The sequence below is a fragment of the Haemaphysalis longicornis genome, unplaced genomic scaffold, assembly GCF_048455015.1.
Source record: "Haemaphysalis longicornis isolate Haplotype H1 unplaced genomic scaffold, Haemaphysalis longicornis Haplotype H1 scaffold_16, whole genome shotgun sequence".
In the NCBI taxonomy this organism is placed as follows: domain Eukaryota; kingdom Metazoa; phylum Arthropoda; class Arachnida; order Ixodida; family Ixodidae; genus Haemaphysalis; species Haemaphysalis longicornis.
In genome coordinates, this window is record NW_027526266.1 from 8,087,089 (window position 1) to 8,098,378 (window position 11,290).

The window sequence follows — 11,290 nt, forward strand, 5'->3', positions numbered from 1 at the left end:
TGGAGATGTCATGAGGTGCTAGTGTCCGCCTTACCTCACTTACGGCCACCACAAGGTGTTCACGCGGTTAGGCTCTAATTCGTTGGATACCGTCAAATACGCTAGCGGTATTTCGGAGGAATCATAGGAAGAAAAAAATATTTGCTATTTGTAAGGATGCCAAGAGAAGTCGAAAGGCACTGCCCACATCTTCTGACTACAAGTTGTCAGTGTTCTTTATTTACGCGCTCTGTGCGAGGTAGGTGATTGAATTCCCTTCGGCGTAATATTCTCGCTCCTGTGTCGTGTTTATACGGTTGATCTTACAAGGCAAATTCTAGATTCACTTTGATCAAGTTATTTTCTCCCTACGGCGATGCTCGAACAGCGAGCGCCAGGCACCTGTGCATCCACATATTTTGGTCTGCGGTTAATATCAGCACATGTTTGTCTGCATGACAAAAGCTCCTTCACCTCAGTTGATAAAGGGCGTCAAGCCTCAGAAAACAGTCGTAATAGAGGAGATATTTACATTTGGGTTCTTGCCGCGCGTAGCATCAAGAAAAAAACTCCACTCGGCAACTTGAGGAGGGGGAAATGCTAGGTCAAAAACTGTGAAAAAAAAACAGACGACGAGGCATGGAGCCCACGCGCAGGGGTTGGAGAGCGCGGCTCAAGCAACAAAAAACGCTTGTGGTGGCTGTAATGTAATCTGCATCACTCGTTCTGTGAAACCAGCGTCTGAAGAAATACGCTATCATTGCATTGGCTTACACAGCAATGTTTTTCGGATACGCAGCTCTGGCGCTGACTTTAGTCCCTTGCGTAGTTGAAGTAGATTTTAGCTTTGGAATTGGGTAGTTCGGATTTTGAAACTTTAGAAGGGAGGATTGTGGACTATAGATTGCGGGCTTGTAGATTGTAGATTGTGGACTCAGTTGTTTTGGAGACAGCTTCGCATTTTACAATATTTCTCTTCAGAGACTGGCAGCGCTCAAAAATCCCAAGTAAAGTCATTGAGTAAAGACCGCTATCTCCGCTGTATCGTTAGTAGTCATAACTCTATTGCGAAGGAAGGAACTATTTTTGCAGAATCAAAACAGCCGCAGTGTCAAATAACTGATTGTTTGGCTCGAGAACTGGTTTAGCTTATGTCATATAATGCTTCACAAAACATGAAATCATTGATCGCACCATGGCAGAGAGTCTCTACTTGCACAGGAGATACCAAGGAAACCACGCATGCGTGACCACAGATCCAATTTTAACAGCAGACGAAATCTTAATAGTTGCCGAATTCGACTTGTGCAAGGCTCTTATGGGCAGTATTTCATATGCTTATCTGTACTAATCTACACGGCTCTCAGCCAGTACGACAACAGTCTGTTTATAACGCACCTCTATGTGCTCCCTTACTGTAAAAGCCCATATATTGGAAATCTTCAAAGTTTCATCGCCCCCACGCCTAAAAGATTCTGCACTACGGAGCGTAGCACAGAATCAGAAGAGGGCAATACCCAAACCTTTATTAGCTGGTCGGTATCTAGTCACGTGACAATTTGAAGCGTGTGCAGCGAATAGCTAAGTCTTTGTATTTAAAAAAATTTATGGTTACGCGTACTCGACACAAGGGAATCAAACATAAGTGCAGGTTATATAATTTCTCTAGAAACAGATATGCATGCTCTACCATAAAAAGATAATGTCGTTTCTTTGTAATAAAAATTCGCGGATTTGGGTAATAGTGGTTTGAAGTTTGGAGGGATTATTTTCTTAAAAACATCAGATTTATGAAAAGAGGTGTGCTTTTACTGACGGCGTTTGCTTAGAGGAAACTAAGTGAAGGCGCCAAGTCTCTTTGGAAGGAACGTACAGAAACCAACAATGCCGGTCTTCTCGGCCTTTGCGTTAGGACACTGCCCATTGACCCCAGCTAATGAAAAATCGGATGAGGCAACTGTATATACGAACCTCCGACGTAAATGGAGTGAGGGATTATTTAAGGGCTTCATACCAAAATAACAAGACTTTTAAGCCGAAGAAAAAGCAACCGTTCTCCCCTTATGTAGTCTGCTGTCAACCTCCAGTGAGAAATGTCTGATTTTTCTGACAGTTGACAATATATGTGGTAACTGCTTTTGTTTTGTACTTCTGCTGAATTCAAGCTTCATGAGTTTCCTCACTTGTTTGCATAAAATGGAGTCATCTTTTTCATTAGGTAATAAGAATAAAATTAGGAGTTAACTTTGTTTGATCCGCCTAATTATCTGTGCCCCAATTTATGCACCGGTAATGTGCCTGTTTTGCAATGTTCTTAAATAGAAAACTAAATTTCCAAAGGTTGTATAAAAGTATGTCTAACTTTAGTTATTCCGCTTTCGGAAACCCTGGTATAAATTATTGGCACATATAAGCTTTATTGATTTATCTAAAGCGCCATCTGCAAAGGCCAAAATTTTTGTGGTGGTGGCAGCGGCGACGCCGACGCCGATCCCTTATGCTTCATGCTCATGGGATCTTCCTATACCACCGCAACGTTCTAATCTGTTTTTGTGCTTGCTAAGAGGGGAGCTGTTTAGTGTTGAGCTCATAGTTGTGGCCTTATAAAATAGGCAAAAATAAACTACGCTAGTTGTAAAGTGCGCGCAACTGCAGGTAGAGTGTAGAGCAGTGAAGCTCGCGTTCGCGCCTGCTCGGGCGTGAGCACAATAGGTGCATGTACACCCCTAACTCTACCTTTTTAACTGTGATATTCATTCTGTGTACGCTAAAACTAAAAATAAACAGCTTGCGCAGCGTGCACTAGTGGAACAAGGCTGGAGAAACAGCGGAGAGGGGGTTAACCTAGCTTGTTGCCCTGTCGTAGTCGATGGCACGGCAGATGACCGAACGAAACGTACTTGTAAACTACGGATAACTTGGTCCCACCCGTAAACACTTAGCTCATCCTATCAACAAAATAGCAAAACCTAACGAATCTTAGCAAAACAGGAAGAAACAAATTGTTCACCCAACTACGCTGTTTGTCCAGCCTTGCACCACTTGCGTTTAGTAATTTATATTCAACCACAATCCGCTCTATTTCATTGTGTGCAACCTTCTACAACTCTTTGTTGTTCATCCGGGTAGAGAGGAGCAGTCCAAACTTTGCCTGCTCTTTTTGTTGGCGAGCATATAAAACAATTTTTACGTAATAAACTTCGTTTTGAAAGGTTAAGCAATAATTTATACAGAATAATATTCAGCAAGCTCTCCAAAAAAGGATCCATATGTAACAGCAGTGATAATTGCAAAATATTTTGTTGTTTTTATTTTGAGCGTCGGGATACGTGGTTCTTTTTATTACTGCAGGCAAACATCTCAAAAGTGTATTTTAGATGGCTCGCTCTTGTCGCTTGTATTATAGATTGAGAAAGTCAAAGGTTTGATTTCTTTGCCCTTTAAACAATCACGTAACACCTATTCATAGAAGGTGATTTGCAATGTTCGATTTATATCAGTTGATAACGTGACCACTCAAGAAAAAATGTTACACTGAAGCAGCTATATACTGTTAGTGAGTGCATTTGATAATGGTAATATTCGCAATGCGGGATCTTTACGAAAGAGTAAAGGTGCACTCGGAAGCAAAGGGAGCACGGGAGCCGCGGCCTAGTTCTATCGTGCGCCACGCAGGATGTCCAAAGCAAAATGAGGATCGACGTATTTGGAATGCGCGAGAAATGCGAAAAGCGCTTTATTTCCTAGGCGTAATTGTCGTTGTGTTGTAGCGTGTTCTTGGTTAGAAAGGTTTCGACAGCAGGTGCTTGGCTGCACACTTGGGCTGGTTCCGGTGTCGCAAGCAGCCGGCAGCTGTCAGTGGCGGCCATTACTTTCAATGATTCGCCCGATGAACGCATACGTGCTTAAAGGAGCCATGAAGAGAAAACACAAGTTTGGTTCATTCGAAAGATTGCCTCGTTAGAACCATAATGACACCACTTATAACGCAAACTTCGCTCAAATAAGCTACATAATTAGGAAAAAAGAAAATGACCATGCGACCCACCAGCTCATTTTCCGCAACAGAACCTATGATGTCACTTGAGAAGGCTCTGCGATTGGCGGAGGCCGGCAAAAGCAAACGCATGTTAGGCAGGGCTTACAGTTTGCATAGCGGGCTAAATGCCCGTGAAACATACTGCACATTCTTTTTATGACAAAGAACGGTGGAGTAAACGGTTGAAGTTCCGAACGAACACGCAAGCGTGTATGCCAATGCGTACGAAACTACCGTTGGCCGAGCTCGACATCTCGCCGTTGCCACCGTCGCGCAGACGAATTTTTGGGTTCAAGGCTCTTCGGAGCCAACGAACCGTCCCAGCACGCACAGCCGCGACCTTGCTTGGTATCGTAATCCCTTCACAGGAGGTTGGCCGTCATATCGCCAACCAGCAAAGGTAAAAATAGAAACAAGGGGAGTAAGGAACACAGAGCAGCAACGAGATAGTGCCACTCGTGGCACAGGTTTCGGTATGGAGGTCGTGTTGGCTTGCTGCTATCGTTACGAGCTCGTTTACAGTTTACAACCACTGAAAACTTCAGTTTGTTCGAGTACTTTACAATGAAATTTCGTTGCTGTGTTTTGAAATGCCCATGTAGTACGGGCCAATCGTCGAGGGAGTGCGACATCCCCGCCGGTGACATCTCCTTTCATGTGCTTCCCAACGACGAACCTCGGCGGAGCAAGTGGCTACGTTTTGTGAACTTTGCAAACGGAGGAGAAAGAGAGCTAAAGGAAGTACGAGTGTGCTCGCTTCATTTCCGAGGAAGTGATTACGGCAGGGACCCGGACATGCTGGCGCTCGTCGCCGACTTCGTCAAAGCGCTCTGACCTTGGGGAAAAAAAATTGCCGTACACACCGCGCATTGACGCTCGAATCATTCTGGTCGGAGCAGAGAGCTCGAGCGAACGGCTTTCCATACACGACACCGACCAACTGGCATAAGCGATACTGCTACTGAAATTGAAAATACGGCACATACGTACCAGTCTGTATTCGTCCGTCGCGACGGGGCTGACGAGGCAGCGGTGCCGACGGGCAGGCGTTCGTCTGATGAGGCGATCGCGAAATGGTCGCTTTCCCGTCCACCGCGTATCCCACAACTCTTGCCGCTCGTGCACTTGGAAGCATTGAGCGTTCAAGTGGTGTGAGGTTGTCAAATGCCGGCCCGAGCTCCTCGGCGAGAGTTTTGTCCTCCGGATCAGGCGATTCCATGACTAGGGCTGCGGGTGCACTAGGTTTTACTAGTATTTTTAAAAGGGCCACCGTCTCGGTCGATTGCCGCGTGTGGGTGCTATATGGAGTCGACATTTTAAGTATCTGTTTCTTGGACCGGCTCATGTGACGCCATTGTTCACGTGACGAAATGTGCAATTTTAGCGGGAGAATTAAACGTTTGGCTTAAATTGCCTTATTTCTCAGTGAATAAAGCATCATTTGTTTCCGGGAAAGCGCTTGGGGTACTATGAAACACCTAATCTTTTGAATAAAACAAACTTTTGTTTTCTCTTCATGGCTCTTTTTAAACCCTGCCTTGCTGGCGCTAAAATCGAACTATCGGTCTCCTGTTCACGAAGCCCGTATTACCTAAATTTCTCGGGAACATGAGTTTTACATTTACGCTAATGTGAACACTCCTCAGCATCGCGGCAGCCAGTACTATTAGTAGCAGCAGACAATGTCACCACAGGATAAAGAACAACCTCAGAAGGCGTATTGTTTATTGATGTAGCTACAAATTTTGTAAAGATTTTTCCTCATGATGCGCTGGCTAAAGTTTGCGGGTGCATTTTGTTGTCTATTTATTGGCATTGTATCCCAAAGGCAAGCCGTGCAAAACAAAATACGTAAAACATACAATAGCAATCATGAGCAGGACAGCTACGCGTGCCCTATATATTAAAAAAAACGCGCATATTGAAGTATGTAGTTAAAAATAACCAACTAGAGTGGAATTCGTCTCCGTTAACGGCTCCGATCAGTCATGTGCGCAGTGCTATTGGTTAACATTGCGCTGCTCTTCCCAAACTATTACACCCAATCAGGAAGGCGACAAGTGTGGTGCTTAAAATACGGGCCTAGGGAACCGACGGCAGTGTGCAGAAACCCGCTCCGCAGAACCCAGGTCGTTTTTTTTGTTGGTCCTTCTTGGTGATGCCTCAATGCAATTCGGCCACCGCCTCGTGCTCTGTTTACTAGTGCGGGGCGCCGTACTTGTGGAAACGTTTCAAAGTAATTTCTCGCAGCAAATTGCCGGAGTTTATAAAACATCAACAAGTTTCAGAGAACACAAAAAGCTCGCCCGCTTCGCCAGTTACGTAATTAGGGCTATTATTATCTTTACTGTAAAATGAAACTGCTGAAACAACGCTTATATACAGGCAGTATATTTATCCAGATAGCACCCGGCTTCTGGAAAAATATTACTGTAAGTATATATGCAAGTCGTATGACGAGAAGAAGAGGAAAATACATCAAGCAAGGGCGTTTATTGAAAGCTGTCCCAACGTTTCGGAGTCCACTCGGCTTCTTCATCAGGTGTGAATGTGTAAAACAAGAAGTAGCATTTATATAATAAGGTGTCTGTTTTTTTACTCGCACATTGCACTTGCACGTTGAAGTCCTTAGAAGTACATGGGGGAAAGGGCTCATTGGAATCAGTTCAGCCCTTTCTCATTCTCTTATATGTGGCAGGAATCGAAGAGGATTCTTTGTGTGTAATTAGTTTAAGTGGCAATAATCTGAGCGCCGTCCAAGTAAATCTTGTAGTCAGCTTTTTCACACTGTTCCGCCAATGCACTGCGCTAAATATCCGACTTGCGAACATCGTTTTTGCGCTGGCGGAGCAGTTCTGGGAAGCTCCCGGTGTCGCCAACGTAACTAGCGGGGCAGTGTGCACAAGCAATTACGCAAACGACCCCTTTTACGTTTTTTCGTCGGACGCTCTCGGTCGGGGCCTCAACCGCTGGTGCATTTGACTCTTCATTAAGTTTAACCCATCCAGACAGAGTTCTGTCGAAGACGTTCGCATTCAAATCGTATGACGTCATACATTTTTTTTTAAATTTTGGCAATCGGTAAAGAACTAACAGTGTAAAATGAAATCAACGAAACAAATTCGGCTGCTGTAGAGGGCCAGTTTCTCATTATTCATGATATAGAGTCTGCTGTAAAAATTTCGCCTCCGGGAAGTGCCCACAAGCCCGCTAAAATTATCATAGGGTCATCAGGCAACAAAAATGTTGGTGGAGTAGGATAGGTAGTTTTCAGAGCGGAACGAAGTGTTTCTGTCGTGTTGTCTCAGGTGCCTTGCATAAATTAGAACGTGGATTTCAGATGGGTGTTCTCAACGCCTGGTGTACAAAAGTCTGGTGATACTGTCAATATTTATTACGTACAAGATGCCTACATCGCCACGAGTGCATTTGTTTAGGGAGGACACGCAACATGTACAAAACAGAGGAGGAACAAACAGTCACAAATACATTTGCACATTTACGGCGAAAAAGTTTACTAACGTATTGTAATATAAAAGTATTAACCAAAATGTTTGTTCTGTGAGAGCACTCGAACAATTTTGACAGTTATCCTGCCACAGTGATTGGTAGTTTCGCTGGAGGAGATACTGTTTTGTATCGATGCCGGTTTTAATGGTGTATATGCAGTGAAAAAAAAATTTACCTTCATTTTTTACGTCTGGGTTGTAGTGATTCCCCATTAATGGTAGTCTTAACTGTCTGGATGCCAGAAAAATGGCCGTGATTGTTAGTGACAAAACGCGCTTACTGTTTTTGGCGGCTTTTCTAATATTTGTATAACGTACCCTTGGTGTGGCTCCCACTTTACACACGCATAATCAAATATAGATTGGACATGAACAAAATACAGTGTTTCTTTCACTTCTCTTGGTGTGTTTTTAAAGTTTTAACGGAGAACATATAAGATTCTACTGGACTTGCAATTATGTACTTCACATGTTTCATACACTTGAGGACTTAGTTAAGTATACACCTAGGCATTTGTATTCCGGGACGCTACTGAATATTGGGATTGTTATTTTGTAACTTGATTGGATCATAGCTAATTTTTGCGTAAAGCAGACGTTATTACAGTTTTCGACATTTAGACTTAAGCCCCATTCCTCACACCACCGAGCTACCATTTCCAATTCTTTCTGTAGTGGGTATCTGTCGCTTGGTGAATTTATCTGCCTATACATAACTCACAACCAGAGAATAGTTTGATTTCGGTAATGCTATATTATGTGATATCATATATGAACCGGCCCTGTGAATAATACACTTTTCAGAGAACAGTTTGATTTCGGTTATGCTGTATTCTGCGCTATTATATATATAAAAAAAATATATAATGGTCCAACTTCAGTTTCTTGGAGTATGCCTGAACTCCCTACAACGCAGCTAGATTTATGACTATTCAAAACCAAACATTGCTTGCGGCCTCCCAGGTTACGTACACAAGTATGAATTTTATGCCTGATGTTCAGTGTTGTAAGCTTATTTTCCAAAACATTGGTAGGGGCATACTCGAAAGCTTCCCTATTATCAAGAAAATTACGGCAACCTGAGCAATATTATCGGGTGCCTGTGATAGGTAATGCTGAAATTCTATCACTTGTATATTACATAAAACTCCGCTGCGAAAGCCATGCTGAGGAACTGTACGATACAGTAAAGCCTGCTGATACCAAACAGCGCGAGGATTGTACAATATTTCGATATAGCAAAAATTTGATATAGAATGGGAAGCAAAAACAAACCTATATGAGAGCAGTCTTGTCGACGGAGTGACGGGCTAACGCGGAGTTCTTACCACCTTGCAGTTCACTATTGATAAGACACTTTCTCGGAAAGAAAGCAATAATTTATTGGGGCGCAAGAACTGCGGGAGTGTTGCCTGCTTCTTTGAGCCCAACGCGGTGCTGGTGACTGCTTGCTCCACGGTATCTAAACAGTCGAGAAGCACAGGACCGGTGCCCTCAATGGCACTGCAGTATCGTCGTAGCAGGGCCATGGCAGCGAGGTTTTCGCTCGTGCTCGGAAGCGGTACGGAATCCACGGCGTCTCCGACAGAGCGGAGACAAGCACAGATACAAGCGAATAACGGCGAACCCAGCGCACCGACCAAGGGCGTGCAGCCAGTGGTTCGGTGACACCGCAGCCCGCAGTGCCCTCATCGCCCCAGTGCCCTCATCGCGCCTCATCGCCTTCGCTGCGTCGGCGCGTTAAACCCCACAATCAATCAATAAATCAATCAATCAATCAATCAATCAATCAATCAATCAATCAATCAATCAATCAATCAATCAATCAATCAATTATTTGCGTTTTTCTCTTCCCGGACTTTAGAAAATGACTTACGTTTGCACATTTTCAGTCTGTGGGAACAATTTAGGACACAGGTGATACTTTGTAAATTACAAGTTCATCGCTCTCCTTAAAATGTAGAGCACAAGATCATCCAACTGATAATTGCGAGTGGGAGCACTTGACCTGGGAAAACTGCCAGGGACCGCAAGCTGCCTATTCCAGGAGCTGTGAAAAGTTTAAACTAGAGAAACAGGTCATTGCCGTGAAAGTCAACGAGAACATCACCATCACAGAGGCGCGAAACAGGTTCGCTTCTTTCCCCCTAGGGCGGTACGCCGACGCAGCTCGCCAGGGGGCGGAGCGGCGTCGGGTTTCCGCGGGGACCCTGTATCGCGAGTCGGACTTCGTCCCGCCAGGTCCCTCCCTCTCCTTGGGTTGCCTCAGGCAACCTGACCTGCCTCCGCACCGCTCGCTGAGCCAGCAGCGGCTGTGGTGGGAACAACCACCATCGGCCCCGATGCCCGTCCGTCCGCTGCTTCTCCACCCTCCCTGCTGCCACTGGAGCATGCGGAGAAGGACACTGGGGGTCCCGCATCGGCTCCCGCCACTGCCGCACCTCCCGTGCCACCTGTGGTGCTCCCGACACCTTTGGCGGTGGTGCCTTAGAAAACGAAAGTCACCCCAATTGGTGCCAAGTCCAAAGGGCTAGGTTCATCAGGCACCCCTACGACATCAGAGCATGAGATGGACGTGGGACCGTTAAACTTTGCGTCGCAGCGGAAGGAACGGGTTTCTGCACCCACACCTGAAGAGAGGCCGAAAAGTCTCCGCCGAGAGTCCAAGCTCCGAAACACGGTACATAAACAAGAAACTCCAGTAGTTCCGAACACTTCATAATGAGAAGAGGAAACATATTTCAATGAAACTGCAGAGGGCTCCTTAAAATATTGACGATATATACGAAATTCTCCATGCTAGTCAAACAAGTGTAATGTGTGTAAGGAAACACATTTTAATTTCAAGAACACAAATTTCTTGAATAGTTGCATGGTCTTCACAAAAAACAGTGATGGCTCCACACACTGTTCTGGCGGTGGGGCCATAATCCTTAGCATGCGGCCCTGTCACTTCGAACACTGTCCTTGTGGCTGTAGAATTTCTCACACTATTTTTTAATAGGTTGAAAAGGTTATGCTCTATGTACAATCCTCCTGATCTTGCCCCTTCGAGCTCTGACTTCTAGGCGCTGGTCGTCCAGCTGCCCGAACCATACATCCTCACAGGCGGCCCGAATGCACACAATTCTTTTTGGGCTCTTCTCCCATGAATGGCCGAGGTCACCCGATAGAGACGTTTTTACATCCTCTGAAGAATGCCTATTCAACAAGAAACATCCTACATAACATAACATAGGACACAACACACACTCATTTTTTGACTTGGCTCTTGGCTCCGCAGTTCTCTTATTCGTCTCGAGCTGAGTGTGAGCACAGACGCAAACGGCAGTGACCACTTCCCCGCCTGACTTACATATATAGGTAAAGGTCCATGCAATTCATCTTCCCCGAACAGGTTCACTGAAGCACGAGCTAACTGGAATACATCTACAGAGACTTCGCAACTACACTATACAACCATAAGACACCTACACTAGATGAAGATGCTCATATACTCAAGGCTCACATCCTCGACGCCGCCGAAAAGTCCATTCCCCACGCCTGTGGCGCACTGCGCAACCAGAGGAGGCCGTTGTGGAATTAGGACTGCAGGCGGGCGCGAGATGCCCAGAAGAAGGCGTGTGGTACCCCACGTCGGAAAACCTCCTTTTTGTTCAAAAGGGCAAAGGCGTTGGGAAAACGTGTGTGCAGTGAGCCAAAACGAGATAGTTCGCACTCATTTAAAACATGAATAAATTCCTATACCGACACACGAAAAGTA